Below are 20,752 nucleotides of genomic sequence, written 5' to 3'. Positions count from 1 at the left end.
GCTGTTTTTTGGTAATGTCACCCCCACCATCCTCCCCCTTCATTGCACATCCTTCCCCATTGTAACACGAGAAATTGTAACACGAGAAGTCTGTCGATGTCATCAGCCGGCAAGCCAGTTGGAAGGCTCCCCGCACAACCAGTCACTTCTCCCACCTGTCGAGCGGTGTGGCGGATTGGCGAGCGCCTGTGATTTCCTGTCGGCGCGACGGGCATGGCAGACTGCGCACGGCCCCTGGGCAACGTGAGCCCCGCGCGACTGGCACCGGACAGCCCTTCCACAGCGCGAGCGCACTTCTCCCGGTCGCCACGGCCTTCAGCGCTTGCACCCGCGCGGACCCCAGGGACGGCTGGTTCGGCCCTGCACGTGAAGAGAGAGAAGGTGGCTGTCCGCAAAGACTGATCGGCAGCGCGCTGGGCCTGAGTGGGTGGGTAAGAAGGGGTGGGCAGAGGGTGTAGGTGAGGAGTAATGGGCAGGGGAAGTTATGGTGGTGCGAGGGGCAGTTAGAGGGAGGGATGAGTAGAAGAAGGGGTGGATAGGGAAGAGGTAAAAGGGGAGGGGCAGGGCGAGTAGGGGAGGGGTGATTAGAGGGTGAGAGACGGGTAGAGGGAGGAACAGGTTGAGGGGAGGGGCAGTAGAGGGGCGTGTATAGGATGGGGTGGGTAGAGGCAGAGCGAGTGGAGTGAGGGGTGAGTAGAGGTTGGGTAAGGGACTGGTCAGGTAGAGGGATGGTGGGTCAAGGGTGAATAGAGGCCTAGAGCCTGAGGAGTGAGCAGGAAATGCTGAGTCCTGATGTAGGCCAAAATGGACACAGCAAAGGTGAACTTGAGCTACCTACTCCTGACCTGTAACATTATCCTCCTAAATTTATATCCTAAAGTTTAACATTACATATGTTGAAAGAAGAGAAAACATGCAGATGTTATTGAAAATTTTCAATAAATATTTAGTTCGGCCCTCGACTTAGTCCAAGTTTTTAATTTTGGCCCTCCGTGAATTTGAGTTTGACACCCCTGGAGTAGACTGACGTCAGGAATTTACTTATTGGATGTGTCCTGTTTCACAAGAATTGGGGAAACTTGGATACATTTTCATGTGATTATGCAGTTATCAGAGTGGAATCTGTCCTGGAACATTTTGCCAGAAGCCTCCATTTTAATGGGATCAAGTCATATCCCCAAACTTTCTGTTTGCAGAGTAATTAAGAAGCAACATTGATCTGAGCCAAGTTTGTTTTTCTTCTCAAATGAATCCAGTATTTGAGTTTGACTCGAGGTAGTTTTGCGATGTTTCTCTCCACAGGACAGATGCTGAGCACATTTGCATCCTTATCTGCCTTCACCAATCCAAACACAGTAATCAGCTGTCTTTTTCTAGCAAGGTGAGAATTGTTTGTTGGTGTTGATCACTAAATCAGGAACACATTTCCATACATCAAGCAGCATGCCTTTTCTTTTTAGCAGCCTGTTCCCACTGGGAGGTCCCCATCTCAGATTAAGTCCCGCTGCCATCTCCAACAGGAAGTCTGAAGTGAAGGTAAGAGTCCCCAGATCAGTGCCCAGTTTCACACACAACAATGAAAATGTCAAGCACATCTCTGGTCAATTGACAGCTGCACACAAAGACTCTGTTGAAATTTGTCCCATGCAGAGAGCATCAGAAAGAGGTTGTTCAGCCTTCCACTTTCTCCCATTCGTTGCTGACATATATCTGAACTCCATCTGCCCTCTCTTACAAAATTCCATCACTGGAGAAAATTTCATCTGACCCCAATCCTTGACAGTTTTCCAGAGAGAGTTCCGGATTTCCTGTGCTCTGAATAGCCTGGGTCCAATTGAAATGTTTTCCCCCTTATTTGGAACGCACAGGCCTCCAGCGCACCCTTTCATGAATTTAAACTCCCAATTCCAGCAGGTTTCAATTTTCATGTATCATGACAAGTTTCATTAAAACGATCCAGCCCAACGGCCATCGGATATAAGCCTCACAGTTTTGGCTTTCCCATCTCCAGTATCCTCTGCCTTCAGCTCCCATTCTGAATGGAGACATGGAGTGCAGACAGTGGTTCTTTGAGCCTTATGATCTGACTCACCTGCCCATAGGGAATAGGATGGGGTCCAACACTGTCCCTGGGAAACAGCAGCTCCTGGGAGTGAGTTTGATGGTGGGTGAAGGAGAAAAAAATAAAGAGACAGTGGGAGGAGAGGGGAAGGAGGCAAGAGATGTGATGTGGCAGAAAATGGAAAGGGGAGTATTAGAAAAGTGGGGTGACAAAGGAGGGAGAGAGGAAAAGTGGGTGGCTCCAGAGAGTTGGGAAGAGAGGTGCAATGAAAGATGAGGAAGAGATGGAGAATAGGGTCAGGGAAAGGCAAGAAAAGTAAGAGAGAGAGAGAGGATGAGGAGAGAAGGCCCTAATAGAAGGAACGTAGGGGTGGGGAGAGAGGCAGAGAGATGGGGGGGGTGGGGTGAAGGGGGTTAGATGATTGTATGAGCTGTGGCAGAACAGTCCAATATCTCCTCAACACAGAGTCTAATCTCAGCAGCTGTGATGGAAACCTTGGCCTGTTGGATTCCCTGCTCATCCTCTGCTCAGTGATAGGGCAAATCACTCCTTGCTTCTCTCTTTTCTTTTTTTTTTTAAATTTTTCACACCATAAATCACATTAGCCATGATATACACTATTTCTTTTTCACACATATACAGTGACTTTTTCTCCCCCCCCCCTTTCCTCCCAAACCACCTCCCCACCCCCCCTCTCATCCATTTTAGGTATACAATCTAGGTTGCATTAAGCCAGTCAGACAATGTTGTCATTCAACAAAATTACACCAGAAATTCTACTGAGTCCATTCTTTTCTTTCCTTCTCCTCCCAGCTTCTCTCTTTTCTTGAGGGAACTGCATCATGTGCCAGCAGCAGAGTTCTGGCTTAATTGGGACATCGTGTTCAGCACAGACAGTGGAGGCCTGAAGGGCCCAACCCTGAGCGCTAATGTTCGATGACAGAGGATTCAACAGCCAGGTGTTGAAGGGCATTTCTTTCACCAACTTCACAGGCCCTGTCCACATTTTGGCTGCCAGTGAATCAGGGTTAACGTTTGTTTGACATGATCCCCAGTTCACACAGTAATCATACCAGGTAAAGGCAGAACGATGAGGGTAGCACAGTTGGTGTAGTGGTTAGTGTCATGCTGTTACAGCGCCAGCGATCAGGACTGGGGTTCAAATCCCACGCTGTCTGTAAAGTGTATGTTCTCCCGTGGTCTGGTTTTCTCGCACTGTTTGAAATGTAGCGGAGGTTGTCGGTTAATTGGGTGTAATTGGATGGCACAGGCTACTGGGCCAAATGGTCTGTTACCGTGCTGTCTTGCACAGGTCACAGACGGTTCCGTGTGTCTTTTTCCTCCTCCGTTCTCTCACTACATGGACCTGACAGTGATAGTAACTGTTCCAAGTTGATAGAGTGAGGATTGGAAGTGGGCACAGAAATGGTCGAGCCAGAGGTATTTCAAGCTGATCTTAACCCCTCTAAAGATGTGATTGAAAATCAGCAGTGCGACAATTTGTCACTGAATCCTTTTCTTCTCTGACATTAATTCTTCTGCTGAGAACTGCGAGTAATTCTGTGATTGGCTGATCTGGAAATAAGAAGGAAATAACCATGACGGTGGCACAGATGGAGACCTGCTTCACTTCCACACTGGTGCCAATAACAGGAGCAGGTGTCCCAGAATGAAGATGCCAGTGAGGTGGAACCAGTGGAAGAGGACAGAGTGCTCAGGAGGGAACCTGCATCTCACAATCCAACTCCCCCTCATTCCCAAAAATCACTTCCAGTTCATGAGCTGCACTTGTGACTTCATTCAACAGCACCGCTGCACCCTCTGCGCCTCCAATCCATGCAGTGTAACTCAGTCCCTTCCACACAGATGAGAAGATGGAGGCAAAGGAGACACTCCGTCACTTCACCCTGACATCCACGTCCTCCATCGCAGGGTCAGAGTCAGGTTGGCCACGAACATGGATCAGGGTTTGTTGTTTTAGGGCAGCAGGGTGTGGAGAACAAGGTGCAAAATGACTATCAATTACAATTTTGTAAATACAAAATTGTAAAAGAAATAATGAGAGCGAGAAAGAGGAAAAGTGAAGCCATGTGCACAGGATCTTGTCCATTCAGAAATATGATGGTGGGGGAAGAAGCTGCTTTTGAAACATTGTGTGTGTGTGTGTGTGTGTGTGTGTCTTCAGACTCCTGCACCTCCTCCCAGTGAGAAAAGGGCAAGGCCTGGGTGGTGAGAGTCCTTGAAGATAGAAACTGCTTTCTTGAGGCACTGCCTCTTAAAGATGCCCTTAATGGAGTGAAGACTAATGCCCATGATGGTGTTGGTTGAGTTTACAACCCTCAGTCGCCTATTCCCGTCCTGTCCATTGGCACCTCAATACCAAACAGAATTTCTGTGGAAATTTGCAAGCGACTTTGGTGACATCACGAATCTCCACAAACTCCTCATGAAGTATAGTGGCTGTCGAGCCTTCTACATGATTGCATCGACATCATGGTTCAGGATGGATTTTCAGAGCACTTGACCCAGGAATATGAAGTTTCTTACCCTCTCCACATGCAGAAAGCAGCCAATGTCTATTGATCCAGTTGACTCTCTCTCTTTGGAACATAGCATCTTTCTGGATTCTAACCCTGTCAACCTATTATTTGCACCTTTCTGCATCATATTTATGAAACATCTAATAAATGCAGGAATGTTTTTCACATCACCCACTCTGTGTGAATGTCACTTCCACATGTTCTCCATTCCAAATGCTTAATCGCCTATTTATCAGGGTCGAGAGCTTTGGTGTTTGTCAACATGTTCCTTGCCTGAGAGGGTTTAATATGCCTAAACAGAGGAATCCTCACCCTGTAACATATGCTCTTCTAGCCATAGGATCATTGAATGCTACAGCACAGAAAACAGGCCATTCACCCCCTCTAGTCTGTGCTGACCATCATCTCCCTCATTGCACTGATCTGCTCCCATTTCATAATCCTTCAGGTATCACCCATCCATAGACCTATTGAATTCATTCTTAAAACACACTCTCAAGCTCGCATTCACCACATCAGCTGGCAGTTCATTCCACACTCCCACCACTCTATAAGCGAAGAACTTCCCCATTATGTTCCCCCTAAACCTTTCCCCTTCAGCTTAAATCGATGATCTCTCATATTTATCTCCCCCAATCTGTGGAAAAAGTCTATTCGCATCCACTCTGTCTATACCTCTCATAATATTGTAAACCTCTATCAAATTTTCCCTCATTCTTCTTTGCTCCAAGGAATAAAGTCCTAGCCTATTTAATCTTTCCCTGAAACTCAACTCCTGAAGACCTGGCAACATCCTGGTAAATCTTCTCTGCACTCTTTCAATTTTATTGAAATCCTTCTTGTAGTTAGGTGCCCAGAAATGCACACAATATTCCAAGTTTGGTCTCACCAATGTCTGAAACAACTTGGGTGAAATTGTTGGAACAAGTGAAAGGAACCTCTCTCTAGATCAAATCTGTGTTCTTCCTGTCCTGGAGGATACGACCACATTCTGGTGGGAGATTTATTGACTGCCTCATGGATGTTGTTGCTCCCATGTGACTCTGAGGTTGCACTGACTCACATTGAACATACAACACTGGAGAAGATTCAGGTCAGCTTTTCCACGCCATTGTTTAGTTTCCACACGAGCCTTCAGCCACCCCAACACCGTCCAACTGGGTCAACATCTCCGTCTATTCCCTTCCCACTCATTCACCTCTTTGGGAGAGTTCCACATTCTCCCTACTCTATCTCATTGAGATTATGATTTATCAAGAATGAGAGATAGAAACATAAAAACATAGAAGATAGGAGCAGGAGTAGTGCATTCGACCCTTCGAGCCTGCTCCGCCATTCAGCAAGATCATGGCTAATCTTAAAGTTCTGTACCCCATCCCCGCCTTCTCTTCGTAACCTTTAATACCCTTATACTGAAGAAATATATCTAATTCCCTCTTAAATATATTTAATGAACCTGCCTCTACTGCCCTCTGTGGCAATGAATTCCACAGATTCACCACCCTCTGGGTATAGAAATTCCTCCTCATCTCGGTCCTAAATGGTTTGCCTATTATCCTCAAACCATGGCCCCAGGTTCTGGATTTTCCCATCATTGGAAACATCCCATCTGCATCCACTCTGTCCAGTCCTGCCAGAATTTTGTATGTCTCTATGAGATCCCCTCTCAATCTTCTAAACTCCAGCGAGTACAATCCCAATTTGCGCAATCTTTCCTCATAAGTCATTCCTGCCATTCCAGGTATCAGCCTGGTGAATCGCCTCTGCACTCCCTCCATTGCAAGAACATCCTTCCTTAGATAAGGTGACCAAAACTGCACACAATACTCCAGGTGTGGTCTCACCAAGGCCCTGTACAGCTGCAGTAAGGTATCCTTGTTCCTATTCTCAAACCCTCTTGATATACCAACATACCATTTGCCTTTTTAACCGCCTGCTGTACCTGCATGCTCGCCTTCAGAGACTGGTGTACAAGTACCCCTAGGTCTCTCTGCACTTCCCCATCTCTTAATCTATTGCCATTCAAATAGTAATCTGCCCTCCGGTTTGTATTACCAAAGTGGATAACCTCACATTTATCCACATTGTAGTGCATTTGCCATGTATCTGCCCAGTCCCTCAATTTATCCAAATCAAACTGGAGCTTCCTGACCCCCTCTTCCGTGCACACAACCCCTTCTAGCTTGGTGTCATCTGCAAATTTGGAGATATTACATCCAATCCCCTCATCCAGATCATTAATGTAAATTGTGAACAGCTGGGGTCCCAGTCCAGATCCCTGAGGCACCCCACTGGTCACCGCCTGCCACTCAGAAAACGAGCCATTTATCCCAACTCTCTGTCTTCTACCTGCCAGCCAGTTCTCAATCCACATCAATACTTTGCCCCCAATCCCATGAGCCTTGATTTTGGAAGCCAGTCGTTTATGCGGGACCTTATCGAAGGCCTTTTGGAAGTCTAGGTACACCACATCCACTGGCTCTCCCCCATCTATTTTACCTGTCACCATCTCAAAGAATTCGAATAGATTTGTCAAGCACGATTTACCTTTTGTAAATCCATGTTGACTCCGTCCGATCTCTTCTCTGCTAGTCATATGCTCCGCTATTACATCCTTAATAATGGATTCCATCATTTTGCCCACTACTGATGTAAGGCTCACCGGCCAATAATTCCCCGCTTTTTTTCTAACCCGCTTTTTAAATAGTGGGGTAACATTAGCTACCCTCCAATCCATGGGTACTGATCCTGAGTCTATCAAGTTCTGGAAAATAATTCTTAAAGCATCTGCTATCTGAATGGCCACTTCCTTAAGTACCCTAGGATGTAGATTATCAGGCCCTTGGGATTTATCTGCCTTCAATCCCATCAATTTCCCCAAGACCATATCCTTAGAGATACTGATTTCTTTCAGTTCCTCCCTTGCATTAGTCTCTATGTTTCCCAACATCCTTGGGAGGTTATTTGTATCCTCTCTTGTAAAAACAGAACTAAAGTAAGATTAATGACATTAGTCTCCATACCCCTGGAGAATGAAATTTTTTTTCCCTCCTCAATGTTATCATCTTGAAGGTGGAAATACGCATTAGACTTTAATCTTGTCTTTGTGAAGATTGTATGGGGGGTTAACATGAGTATCTACCGATAAACGTTCACACAGAAAAGAGCATCACTCCATTCAATCCACTGCATTGCAGCATCAAAGAGATGGAGTCCCTGCTGGGATGGTGTCAGGGCACTGAGTGGAAGGAGTGTAGAGACTGCTTTTGGTCTACAAGGTCCCCATAGGTTTTGAATTAACCCTGGATCAAACTTCACCAACTCTCAGTGACAGCCTGTGGCTCATTTAAAGCTCAGTAGCCATTTGCTGTGAAGAGCTGCAGATGTCTGAAACTCTGTGTTAATGTGAAGATGCAGTCCTTCTTCCACTTCCTCTCAGGTTGTACAGGCCGGTTTAATTTGAGCTGGGGGCCCTCCCATTGCAGTCTTGTTACTAAAATGAATAAGCACATTGATTTGCATCTGGAAATACATTTCTGAGGTGGTTCTTGCACCAACCAACAAGTTCATGTTTACCAAGCAGGATGGGACTGAAGGAATCGAAACCAGTGGCCGTGAGATCCACACAGACCAAGACCCTCTTGTCATTTCAGGACAAGTGTCATTGGAAAGCAACGGGCTCAGAGTAATGGTGATTGACTGTTCAGGATGGATTGATTCATTCATTATGGGAACGAGGTGTTTCGACACAGGGCACCCTGTGATTTTGGTTCTGAAGGAGTTGAGAGGTTCCCACTAATTGTTTACTTTGTCTTCTTCCCACTGATCCAGAGATGCATCTGACGACAGCTGTAAATCGCCATACAAATTAAAGGTCGTGACTGGTTTAAAAGACCACAGGCCCTGAAGATGACAGGAATTAAGGTTGGACATTCAGTCAAGACACTATTCATTTTGTCTGAGGGTGAATGAAAGGATGAAGAGGTCTGCCTCTGGCATCAAGAGAGTGATATGTGTATCATTGCATTCCAAAGGATGAGAGGTTACTTATTAGAGGTATTTAAGATTATAAGGGGATTAGGTAGGGTGGATAGCCAGCACCCAACATTAGGAAATACCAGAGGACATCTGTTGAAGGTGAGAGGTGGAAAAGTTAGGGGTGATGTCAGAGGTAAGTTTTATTACACAGAGTGTGAGTGTCGAGGTTACATTGCCAGGGTTGGAGGTGGAGGCTGGTACAATCGGGACATTCAAAAGACTCTGAGATAGGCAATGGATGTAAGAAAAATAGAGGGTTATGGGTGTGAGGTCAGAAAAAAGATTGTTGTGGAGTAGGTCTATACAGGTTGGCACAACATAGTGGGCTGAAGGGCCTCTACATGTGCTGTAATGTTGTGTGTTCTGTCTGAACAGATCATACTGTCAGATTAAAACATTGCTTCAAAACAGCTTTTACCAGACTCTTCCTCACCTGATATCCCCCCTCCCTGCGCACCCTCCCCCACTTCTTTGGTCTGGCATCTGGTTCACCCTCCTGTCAGTAACTTGTAATGACTCACCACTCTCTGTAAAGGCAAATGGGAGCCTTTGCTTCAGTTGTCCAATGACTTTGCACTGTCACCGACCATGGACACAACCAGCCTCAGGTGTCCTTCATGATGAATGGGAGCTGAGTCACGAGGATTGCTCCTCTGATCTGAAATCCTTGCAGGATCTGCAGGCAATCACAGCCAGATCAAAATGAACAAATGATATGATATTGAAGGAGAAGGTGAGGCTCTCAACACCTGTGAGCACAATTTAGAAGGTTTTTTAGCTTTCAGAATGTTTCCCTTGCCAGTCCTTATTGTTACCCTTTTTGCATCTTAGAGGTTTTAAGGGTCGGCACAGATTAGACTTTAAATGTTTTAAAGAACTATTTCTTCAAAATAAGTTTGTTTCTTTTGAACAATTAATGGTTAAATGTGAATGACCAAATGCATTGTTTTTAGATATTTGCAGGTGAGCCATTTTGTTCAATCTCAGATCCCTGATTTTCCGCAAATTCCCGAGGCAAATCCTCTTGATTTACTTTTTGGTTTACAACTTTCTCATAAAGATTCACTATCTCTTATTTATAACAATTTGCATGATTTAAATGTGACCTTGTTAGTTAAGATTAAGAGACGCTGGGAAGAGGATTTGAATCTTTCAATCTCTGATGAGCTCTCAGACTCTATTTGTAATCTGATTAATTTGATCTCCCTTTGTGCACGACATTGCTTATTGCAATTTAAAGTGGTCCATAGGGTACACTTGTTGAAAGTTAAATTGTCTCGTTTTTACTCTGATATACACATTCGATGTGACAAATGTAATTGTTGAGGCTTCTTTGATTCACATATTATGGACTTGCCCTGGTTTAGAGAAATATTTTCCAAACAACTTAAGGTTAAGTTGGAACCTTGCCCTTGAATTGCTCTTTTTGGATCATTACAGGATGATGACGTTTTATTGACTTCAACTCAAAACCAAATTTTATCTTTTACTTCATTGATAGCGAGACGAGCAATTTTGATGAAATAAGATTCAAATACTAATTTCATACAGACATGAGGCCCATTATGGGCCATTATCACACTCTGAGTTTGACGGTTCTCATCCCCTTCGATGCTGTGCTGTTTATTTCCAGGTTCTCGTCATTTGATATCCACACATTAGTTTTTTTTTCCAACCTTGTATTGTGGTAGGGGCTTTGAATTAAGGGTTTTCTGGTTTCTTTCCATTTTATTACAATTTGTATTTCTTACAAAAACATTCTGTTTAACTCTGTTTTATTGTAAACCTCAATAAAAATATCAAGAAAAGAACAAAAGGATTCATCATGTTCGTGCAAAAGGAGATGGAATGGAGAGACAAAGCAAAGGGAAGGCAACAGGGGAAGAAAGTGAGGGGTAGGGGAGAGGTTTAACAAAAGCCAGAGATGTCGAATCTGGTTGGAGGGTGCCCATTCAGAAGAGGTATTGTTCCTCCAATTTGCACGTGGTCTCAGTCTGGCAGAGCACGAGACCACGGACACACACGTCAGCAAGGGAATGAGGTAGATCATTGAAATGGGAGGCCACTGGGAGGTCCACATTGTTGTGGCGGATGGAACCAAGGTGCTCAACAAAGCGATCTCCCAGTCTCTCCAATGTCGAGGAGACCACAACAGAAGCACCAGTTGCAGCAGATGACCCCTGCAGATTCACAAGTGAAATGCTACTTCACTTGGAAGGGCTGTTTGGGCCCTGAAAGGTGATGAGGAAGGTGTGGTCACAGAGGACTATCTCGTGCAGTCATAGGAGTTGGACCCAAGGGAATAATGTGTGGGAAGGGAGGAGTCGACAAGGGAGTGACAGAGGGAGTGGTCCCTGCAGACGGCGGAGAGGGAAATATGTGTCGAGTGGTGGGATCACGAATTAGGTGGTAGAAATGGCGGAGGAGGATGTGTTGAATGTGAAGGCTGGTGGGGCAGTAGCTGAGGACAAGAGGAATCAGGTTATTGACTGGTGAATGTATACCCTGCTCTGTCAGTGAGTTACTGACTGACGAAAGGTTACCCTGCTCAGTCAGTGAGTTACTGACTGGCGAAAGGATACCCTGCTCTGTCAGTGAGTTACTGACTGGCGAAAGGATACCGTGCTCTGTCAGAGAGTTACTGACTGGTGAAAGGATACCCTGCTCTGTCAGTGAGTCACTGACTGGTGAAAGGATACCCTGCTCTGTCAGTGAGTTACTGACTGACGAAAGGATACCGTGCTCTGTCAGTGAGTTACTGACTGACGAAAGGATACCCTGCTCTGTCAGAGAGTTACTGACTGGTGAAAGGTTACCCTGCTCTGTCAGAGAGTTACTGACTGGTGAAAGGATACCCTGCTCTGTCAGTGAGTTACTGATTGGTGTAAGGTTACCCTGCTCAGTCAGTGAGTTACTGACTGACGAAAGGTTACCCTGCTCAGTCAGTGAGTTACTGACTGGCGAAAGGATAGCCTGCTCTGTCAGAGAGTTACTGACTGGTGAAAGGATACCCTGCTCTGTCAGTGAGTTACTGACTGATGAAAGGTTACCCTGCTCAGTCAGTGAGTTACTGACTGGCGAAAGGATACCCTGCTCTGTCAGTGAGTTACTGACTGGCGAAAGGATACCGTGCTCTGTCAGAGAGTTACTGACTGGTGAAAGGATACCGTGCTCTGTCAGAGAGTTACTGACTGGCGAAAGGATACCCTGCTCTGTCAGAGAGTTACTGACTGGTGTAAGCATATCCTGCTCTGTCAGTGAGTTACTGACTGGTGAAAGGATACCCTACTCTGTCAGTGAGTTACTGACTGACGAAAGGATACCCTGCTCTGTCAGTGAGTCACTGACTGGTGAAAGGATACCATGCTCTGTCAGTGAGTTACTGACTGGTGAATGGGTACCCTGCTCTGTCAGTGAGTTACTGACTGGTGAATGGGTACCCTGCTCTGTCAGAGAGTTACTGACTGGTGAAAGGATACCCTGCTCTGTCAGTGAGTTACTGACTGGTGAAAGGATACCCTGCTCTGTCAGTGAGTTACTCACTGGTGAAAGGATACCCAATGCGAGTGGAGAGAAATAGAACGGAGAGGCAGAGGTAAAGGAAGCGAGGTTTGGGGGTATGAGTTTTACCGAAAGCCATAAAAGCTGTTATTAATGCCATCTGGTTGGATGGTTCCCAGTTGGAAGATGAGGTGTTGTTCCTCCTGTGTGTGGTTGGCCTCAGTCTGGCAGTGCATGAGACCAGGACACACATTTCAGCAAGTGAATGGGATGGAGAATTGAAATGGGAGCCATTGAGAGATCCATGCTATTGCAGCAGACAGAGCCGAGCTGTTTAACAAAGTGATCACCCAGTCTGCGTCGAGTCTCTCCAATGTGGAGGTGACCACAATGGGAGCACTGGATACAGAACATCACCACTGAAAGTGCAGAAGTAAATTTGCTACACTTGAAAGGACTGTTTGGGACGCTGAATGGTGGTGAGGGAGGAGGTTTGGGCACGTGGAGCATCACCTGTGGTCACTGGGGTAGGTCCCAAGCAGATAATTGGTGAGGAAGGAGGTAGAAGAGCGTCACGGAGGGAGTGGTCCTTGTAGAAGGCAGGGAGGGGAGGAGAGGGGTATACGTGTCTCGTGGTGGGATCCCAATGTATGTGGCAGAACTGGCGGAGGAGGATATGTTGGATGCAGGCGCTGGCACCATTCGGGAAAATGACTTTTGGTTACCGGGATTGGTTAAAGTGCTGATGGCTAGTGAGTCTCCTGAAGAGCTTCAGATACTGATAGATTCCCCACACTTCAGGATTCAGAACCATGGGTCACAGAGATACAGCTTGGATGCCTTGAGCTTGGGCTCATTATTGAACAGGGCAAGAGTCCATTGGGTTACTAAGCTCACAGAGGCCGAGAGGAAGCAGCCTCGGAGGAGGTGGATTGATCCAAGGACCCCCAATGCCTCAAAAGAGACTCTCTTTTGCCCCTCTTTCTTGACTGGATTGTGGCCCTGCATTGATGGCTCTTCAGTCTGTGCTTTGACAGGGCAAACAACTGTGTTTGTGGACATGACGATCAATGGAATGCTATTCTGGAATTTGGATTTGATGGATAGAGGAGGAGCAGGGTATTGCTTTACCAGTTTGTACCTCAATGAGAGGGCACAGCCTCACAACAGGAGTGAGACTAAGATAGAACTAGATAAAATAGGAGTAAAGTCAATATATCAACTCACCAGTATTGCATCATTACTTAATATATGGAAGAAGATGCACGTAGAAAGGAAAATAAATTACCAAATAACAAAAAAGCTTTTGATGCAAAATCCACTAATCCCTTTTACAATAGACAAATTATTTTTTTTTAAGAGAATGGGAGAGAAAAGGAATCAAGAGAATAGAAAATTGTTTTTTTTTGGAAATAATTTATTAACATTTGAACAGTTGAAGGACAAATACGGAATAACTGATGGTCCAATATTTGCATACCATCAATTGAAAGCTTATTTAATGGACAAATTGGGAAGCAGATTGAGACTACTGGAAGGAAGCAGTTTTGAATATGTAATTACAGACACAATGATAATTAAAAGATTTATAACAAACATGTACATTAAGCTGCAAGGCAAGGAAAATGATGAAATAAGGTACAAACCTAAACAAAGTTGGGAAAAGGACTTAAACAAAGATAAAGAACGAAACATGGGAAAAGTTATGTTCTGGAACTATGAAGAACACAATAAACACAAGGCTACGTATGATACAATATAATTGGTTACACAGGCTATTTCTCACCCCTTAAAAATTAAGAGAATGGGACCCAAAAATATCGGATAGATGCTTTCACTGTAAAAATGAAATTGGAACAACAATACATGCAACTTGGGCATGCGCAAGACTGAATATATTTTGGGAAGAACTAAATCAGATATTAAATAAAATACCAAAAGCAACATACCAAAAAATCCAGAAAGTTTTCTTTTAAATAACATAAGAAGTAAAGACCTCGGTCTCAAATTGGATAGAACACAAAAAAGATTCATTATGATAGCCTTAGCAGTAGCAAAAACATGTAAAATGTCAACTTGGAAAATGGAAGAGAGCCTGAAAATACAACAATGTATTGTTGTGCGAGGTAGAGGGTTTGTAATAAATGTCAGTGGAGATTCAGTCTCCAGAGATGGAAATGAATAAATGTATCCCATTGGAAAAAATTACATGTAATTTAAAAGACATTACATTGTTTGAACAATTGTTGCTACCCCTCAACCACCAAACTCTAGGACAACAAATACATGAAACAACAGAAAGAGCTGGCCTCGCCTCGGACCTCCATCTCCTAAAACGATAAGAAGATAAACACGATCAGATTTAATGTGTAAAAGTAGAGACACATCTTTCTTGTTTGTTTTTCTTTTGTGTGAAGATGTTGTTTTATTGTATTTTATATGTTTAATATTTATTGGTTTTGGAGGGGGGAGAAAAGAGAGAAAATGTCACTGTGCATATTTAATGAGAAACATTTGTAATGAAAAGGTTCATTGTGTAATAAATAAAAATTTAAAAAAACAGGAGATAGAGGACGTTTGACACAAACTTTGCCATTTTGGTTTCTTGGTTTTTGTCAAACCCATCCATTTTCCCTCTCTCTCACTCAAGATTAGAATTCCATTTGTGGTCACAAACAAAAAAAAGAACAAAAATCTCTCTTTATCTCTTCTTGTCTCCATCTCAGTTCTTGAAATTTCATTTCAATCTCTTCCTTGGTATTTCTTTTTGTCTTTCTCACTCTCCTTCAGTTTCAGCTCCTGTCTGAGCGGTGACATATATCCATTCTCGTTTGCCTCCCAGTGCAACAAGTCTACAGAAGATGCCATCTCACTGGCTCGACACAAAACCCTGGAACACATGGACAGCAAAGATACATGAATCAGGATGTTATTTATTGACTAGAGTTTGGTATTCAACACCATAATTCCCTCCAAACTAATCAACATACTCCAAGGCCTGGGCGTCAATATTCCCATGTGTTGTTGGATCCTCGATTTCATCATTTCCAGACTCCAGTCAGCCCGGATTGGCAGAATATTTCCTCTCCAATCTGCCTCAGTACCAGAGCACCACTGAGTAATGTATTTATCCCCCTGCTCTACTCACTCTACACCATTGACTGTGTGGCTCAATACGACAACAAAATTGTTCACAAATTAGTTGACAATACCACCTGAGTGGGCTGTATAATTAAGGGCCAATGAGTCAGCATACTAGAGGGAGATTCAAAGCTTAGTTGAATGGTGTACTAACAATGACCTCTGATTTAATGTCACCAAAACTAAGGAGCTGATTGCAGTCTTTCGGAAAGGAAAACCAGAGGTGTATGATCCAGGCATCTCTGGGGGATCACAGGTGGAGAGGGTGAGCAAATTTAAATTCCTGGGAGTCACGATCTTAGAGCAGCTTTCCTGGACCCATCATAACAATGCCATCATGAAGAAAGCACATCAGTGCCTCGACTTCCTCAGCGGAGGCTGGGTAGGTCAACGGAAACCTTGGGAACCTTCTACAGAAATGTAGTGAGACATGTGCTGACCGGCTGCATCATGGCCTGCTTTGGGTGCATCAATACCTCTGAGAGGAAAGCCCTGCAAAAGGTAATGAACACAGCCCGAACCTCACAGGGAAAACTCTCCCCACCATCGAGAACATCTACATGGAACGATGAAGTCGTCAAGCAACAGCAATCATCAAGGATCCACACCACCCAGGAAACGGTCTGTTCTTGTTGCTACCATCAGAAAAGAGATACAGGTGCCACTGGACTCGCACCTTCAGGATCAGGAATAGTTGCTACCCCTCAACCACCAAACTCTAGGACAATCAACTCATTCAGAGACTGAGACTACCTGAAAATGGACGGGACATCACCTCATCCTCCGACTGGTCACCATCCAATCTGATTGCATTTATATCGATTTCTCTGGTGTTCTATAAGCCACCACCACCACCACCACCCCCCAATCTTCATCTCCTTCCTTTTATTTAGTTTGCTCTCTCTCTCTCTCTCTCTCTCCTTTCACAGAGTCAAAATCAATTCTCACCTTTCCTTTTATCATGTCCAATGAACACTTCTGGTTTGCTGGTCTGGACTCCTCCCCCTCCCATTCTTCCCCCTTTTCTCTCCCAGTCTTTCTTCAGACATCTGCCTGCTTTTTCCTTATACATAGTACAGGCCTTTCGACCCTCAAGGTTTTGCCGACCCATGTATTCCTTACAAAATGTACTCAAACCTCCCTACCCCGTAATCTGCTATTTTTCTTCCATCCATGTGCCTGTCTAAGAGTCCTTTAAATGCCCCGAATGATTCAACTTCCATCACCATCCCCGGCAAGGTATTCACAACTCTCTCCATCAAAAAAAAACTTATCTCTGATGTCTCCCCTAAACTTCCCTCCCTTCACTTTGTTCCCACGTCCTTTGGGGTTTGCCATTCCTGCCCTGGGAAACAGATGCTGGCTGACCACCTTATCAATGCTTCTCATGATCTTGTAGTCTCCTCTCATCCTTCTAAGGCCCAAAGAAATATGTCCTTGCTCTGCTAACCTTGCCTCATAAGACTTGTTTTCCAATCCAGGTAACATCCTGCTAAGTCTCCTCTGCACCCTCTCCATCGCTTCCACCTCCTTCCTGTAATGAGGTGACCAATGTGGACTCACCAGAGAATTGTAGTCGCAGGTTTCTTTATTGACCAAAATCTTGCTTCTTTTGAACAATTATCCATCATATTTATAATATCTAAACATCACTTTTTTTGTTATTTACAGGTTAGGAGTTTCTTGAATTCTTTCATTTTGAGGCTTCCTCAAGGTCTGGAACCTAATATGATCGGGGAGATTTATGATTTTAAATTTGACCACAAACAGCTGTTATCAGTCCTTTATGAATTATTTTAAGATCTCTGCATAGTTCCCTGAACAGAATTTAAAAAATTACGGGAACAAGATTTTCAACAGTTAATTTCTGAAACTACACGGGACTCCATTTTGAAACGAGCACATTCATCCTCTCTTTGTGCTCGACACTCATTATTACAATTGAAGGTGGTACACGGGGCCCACTATTCCAAAGTTCAATGAGCTAAATTCTATTCAAATCTCTCTTCTAAATGTGATAAATGTATAACTGAAGAAGGTTCACTGTATCATATGTTCTGGTTATGTCCCTCTCCTTCCAATTTTTTGGTAAGGGGTATTTTGTACCTTGTCTTTAGTTCTTAACATTACTTTGATAGGGGAGGAGAAGGAAAAATGTGTCTGGTGGTGGGATCTGTAGTAAGTACTGAAAATTCCAGCGGATAACGTGTGGGATGTGGAGGCTAGTGGTGTGGTAGGTGAGGATAAGGGGGATTCTGTGTTTATTGTTTCTAGGGGCAGGAGGCCAGGGGTAGAGCGAGGAATGGAGGAGATGGGGGTGAGGGCTGCGTTAATATTTTGGGAGGGAAAGACACATTTATGGAAGAAGGCAGACATTTCAGATGCTCTGGGTTGGAAGACCTCATCTCTGGTGAGTCCACATGTGGCAGAGATGGAGAAATTGAGAGAAGGGGATGGAGTCCTTGCAGGGGTGTGAGGATGTCTAGTTCAGGTAGTTGTGCGAGGTAGAGGGTTTGTAATAAATGTCAGTGGAGATTCAGTCTCTAGAGATGGAGACAGAGAGATCCAGAAAATGGGGAGTATTATCAGAGATGGACCAGGTGAGTTTGAGGTTAGGGTGGTAATTGGCCGTGAAATTGATGAGCTCATCATGGATGCATGAGTCTACCCGATGTTGTCGTCGATGTACCAGAGGAAGAGTTTTGGGGGGGGAGGTCTTGCCTGTGTTTTGCTCCACAAAACCCACAAACAGGCAGGCATAGCTGGAACCCATGTGGGTACCCATTGCTACTCCTTTAATTTGGATGTAGTGGGATGAGTTAAAGGAAAAATTGTTAAGGGTGAGGACAAGTTCTGCCAGGTGGAGAAGAGTGGTGGTTGAAGGTGACCGCTCAGGTCTGAGGTTCAGGAAAAAGCAAAGTGCTTTTAGGCCTTCTGTGTGGGTAATGGAGGTGTAAAGGGATTGGACATCCATCGTGAAGACCTTCAGGTGAAGCAATACTTTACCTGTATATAAAAAAACTCATCCTCACCTACCACCCCACCAGCATCCGCATCCGACACATTATCTGCCAGAATTTCCGGTACTTACTACAGAACCCCACCACCAAACACCTTTTTCCTTCTCCTCCCCTCTCAGCCTTCCATAGGGACAGCTCCCTCCGTGACTTCCTTGTGTATTCTTCCCTCTCCACCCATCGCCCTCACCCCCCGGCACCTTCCACTGTGGTCATAGGAGTTGTAATACCTGCACCCACACCTCCTCCCTCACCACAATCCAAGGTCCCAAACAGACTTTTCACGGGAAGCAATACTTCACTTGTACCTCCAAAGAACTCATTTACTGCATCTGGCACACTCTCTGAATCCTTCTCTGCATCGGAGAGACCAGTCGCAGATTAGATCGCTTCGTGCATCACCTCCTCTCCGTCTGCAACAAAAGCGACCTCTCCAGAGCCAACCATTTCAATTCTGAGTCACACTCTGAAGCTTACATGGCCTTTCACACTACCCCACCCTGACCACCCACAGATTGGAGGAACAACACCTCATTTTTCATCTGGGCACCCTCCAACCCCGGGGGATGAACATTGAAATCACTGCATTCCACTGATCATCTTGCATTTTTCCTCCCCTCCCCACCTTCCCTTACACTAGTTATTCCAGTTCCTACTTCTTTTCCCTTTCTACCTAGTCTAGTCTCCTCTCCCACCTTCCTGCAGTCCTCACCCTCCCTCCATCTATCATCTCCCACCCTCACCAACCCCCTCTCCCCCCTTTTGTTGAGATATCTCTCATGTTCCTTCATGCCTTGATGAAGGGCTCAAGCCTGAAACATTGATGTATCTACGTTTGCTACATAAAGGCACTGTTTGACCTGCTGAGTTTCTCCAGCATTTGTGTGTGTTTTTTCACTTAACCACAGTGTCCACAAAATCCTGTGTTTTACCTCTTTATCTGAAGAGCTCCATCAAAAAAAAACAGAAAATCAGCATTCGGCCTCGAGGTGCAGTGGGATCCTTCTGTGTAGTTCCACCACACCCTCCAGCTAACCCTCTATGTCGGGCTGCCACACTCTCACCCAGTGGCTGGAGCAGTAACACCAGTTAATTTGGCCAAAGCCAGGGTGTCTGGGGGTTGTTCTCTGCCCCCCAGTGGTTGCAGCCTATTATTGCAAGGTGCTCAATTCACTCAGGAATTGGCATCTGAGCAACAGCAGGCAGAATGAACCATCACGGAGGCAAAGAAAAACATGCAGATTTTGCAAATTGGGACCGGGATTCGAATCCTGCGCTGTGTGTCAGGAGTTTGTCATTCTCCCTGTGTCTGCATGAGTTTTCCCTGGGGGCTCCGGATTCCTCTCACCTGTCAAAAACGTACCGGGGGTGTAGGTCAATTGGGCAGCTTGGGCTTGTGGGCTGAAAGGGCCTGTTACCGTGCTGTACACCTAAATTTAAATCAATTATTCTTTAATATTTCACTTTGGTTTTTATACTCATAAAGCAATTCAAACAACCACTGCCATCTTTTCCAACATTCATATAATGTACAGAGTCTGTATTAAATCCCTCTCCCCACCCCTCCCTTTCCCCAAATATAATCATACAAATGCACTCACCAGTGGGGTTCACAGCCCCCACCAATACCTAAGGAAAAATAACCATTCTAACTAAATAACAAAGGTAAGGAATAAAAAGAGAACTAAAAAAATACATGACACCGACTCCATGTCTCCCTTCCTTAACTCCACTCCCTTCCTCTCTGGGACAGATTTTTTATAGTGTCCACATTTCGAAGGAAGGGGGAACTAGTCAATCTGATTGCCCATGTATTTCAAATAGGGTTGCCACACTAACAAATGTGTCTTATTTCCTCCTTAGATTGTGCGTGATTTTCTCCAAGAGAATGCAATTCTGCATTTCCATATTCTATCGCGTGATATTTAATTGGGAGTCGGACTTCCACATTACCGCTAAACTCTTCCTGGCTCCCACCCAGGTGGCCTTCACAAACTGAATTTGGTATTTGGACAGTCTATAACTCACATCCCCAACATCTCCCAAAAGGTACAACTCTGGATCCCGTGGAAAATCCACTTTTGTAATGTTTTTCAGAATGTGGTGAAACCACTTATATATGTAAATACCTTGACCTTGTATGTTTGACCCTGCTCTCACTGGCCGGCTCCTGACTCCTCCCCTTTATTCCTCATAAAAGCTGTCATGTCACAACCTGCCCCCAGTTCGAGTCCGGGTCAGTGTGAGCCAGCAACTCAAGGCACATTGTCCACCCTCACTAATAAAAGCCTCCATCCAGGACCTGTACTTCAGACTTTTGCAACTGATTGTGCATCACAGAATGTCCCCAGGTCCGTCCAGAAGGATCTCCCCCTTGCACATGGCCAGGATGCAGTGGACAGAGGTTCCAATCTCTACACCACACCTAAAGCACATTTCCAAAATTTCTGGCT

General features: G+C 44.8%; 1 long non-coding RNA gene across 2 annotated transcripts; it reads left to right on the top strand.

Moving 5' to 3' along the window:
* Positions 1-1,459: 1,459 nt before the first annotated feature.
* Positions 1,460-19,163, top strand: LOC138764664 (uncharacterized). 2 transcript variants are annotated; one of them, XR_011358280.1, is made up of 3 exons: positions 1,460-1,536; positions 8,434-8,526; positions 14,932-19,163. It is a non-coding gene; the product is annotated as an uncharacterized lncRNA (long non-coding RNA). The 2 variants fall into 2 exon arrangements; XR_011358279.1 differs by lacking the exon at positions 1,460-1,536 and adding an exon at positions 8,203-8,293.
* The last annotated feature ends 1,589 nt before the right edge of the window (positions 19,164-20,752 follow it).

Source organism: Narcine bancroftii, chromosome 5 (genome assembly GCF_036971445.1).
Source record: "Narcine bancroftii isolate sNarBan1 chromosome 5, sNarBan1.hap1, whole genome shotgun sequence".
Lineage (NCBI taxonomy): Eukaryota > Metazoa > Chordata > Chondrichthyes > Torpediniformes > Narcinidae > Narcine > Narcine bancroftii.
This window is presented reverse-complemented; position numbering and strand designations above follow the sequence as displayed.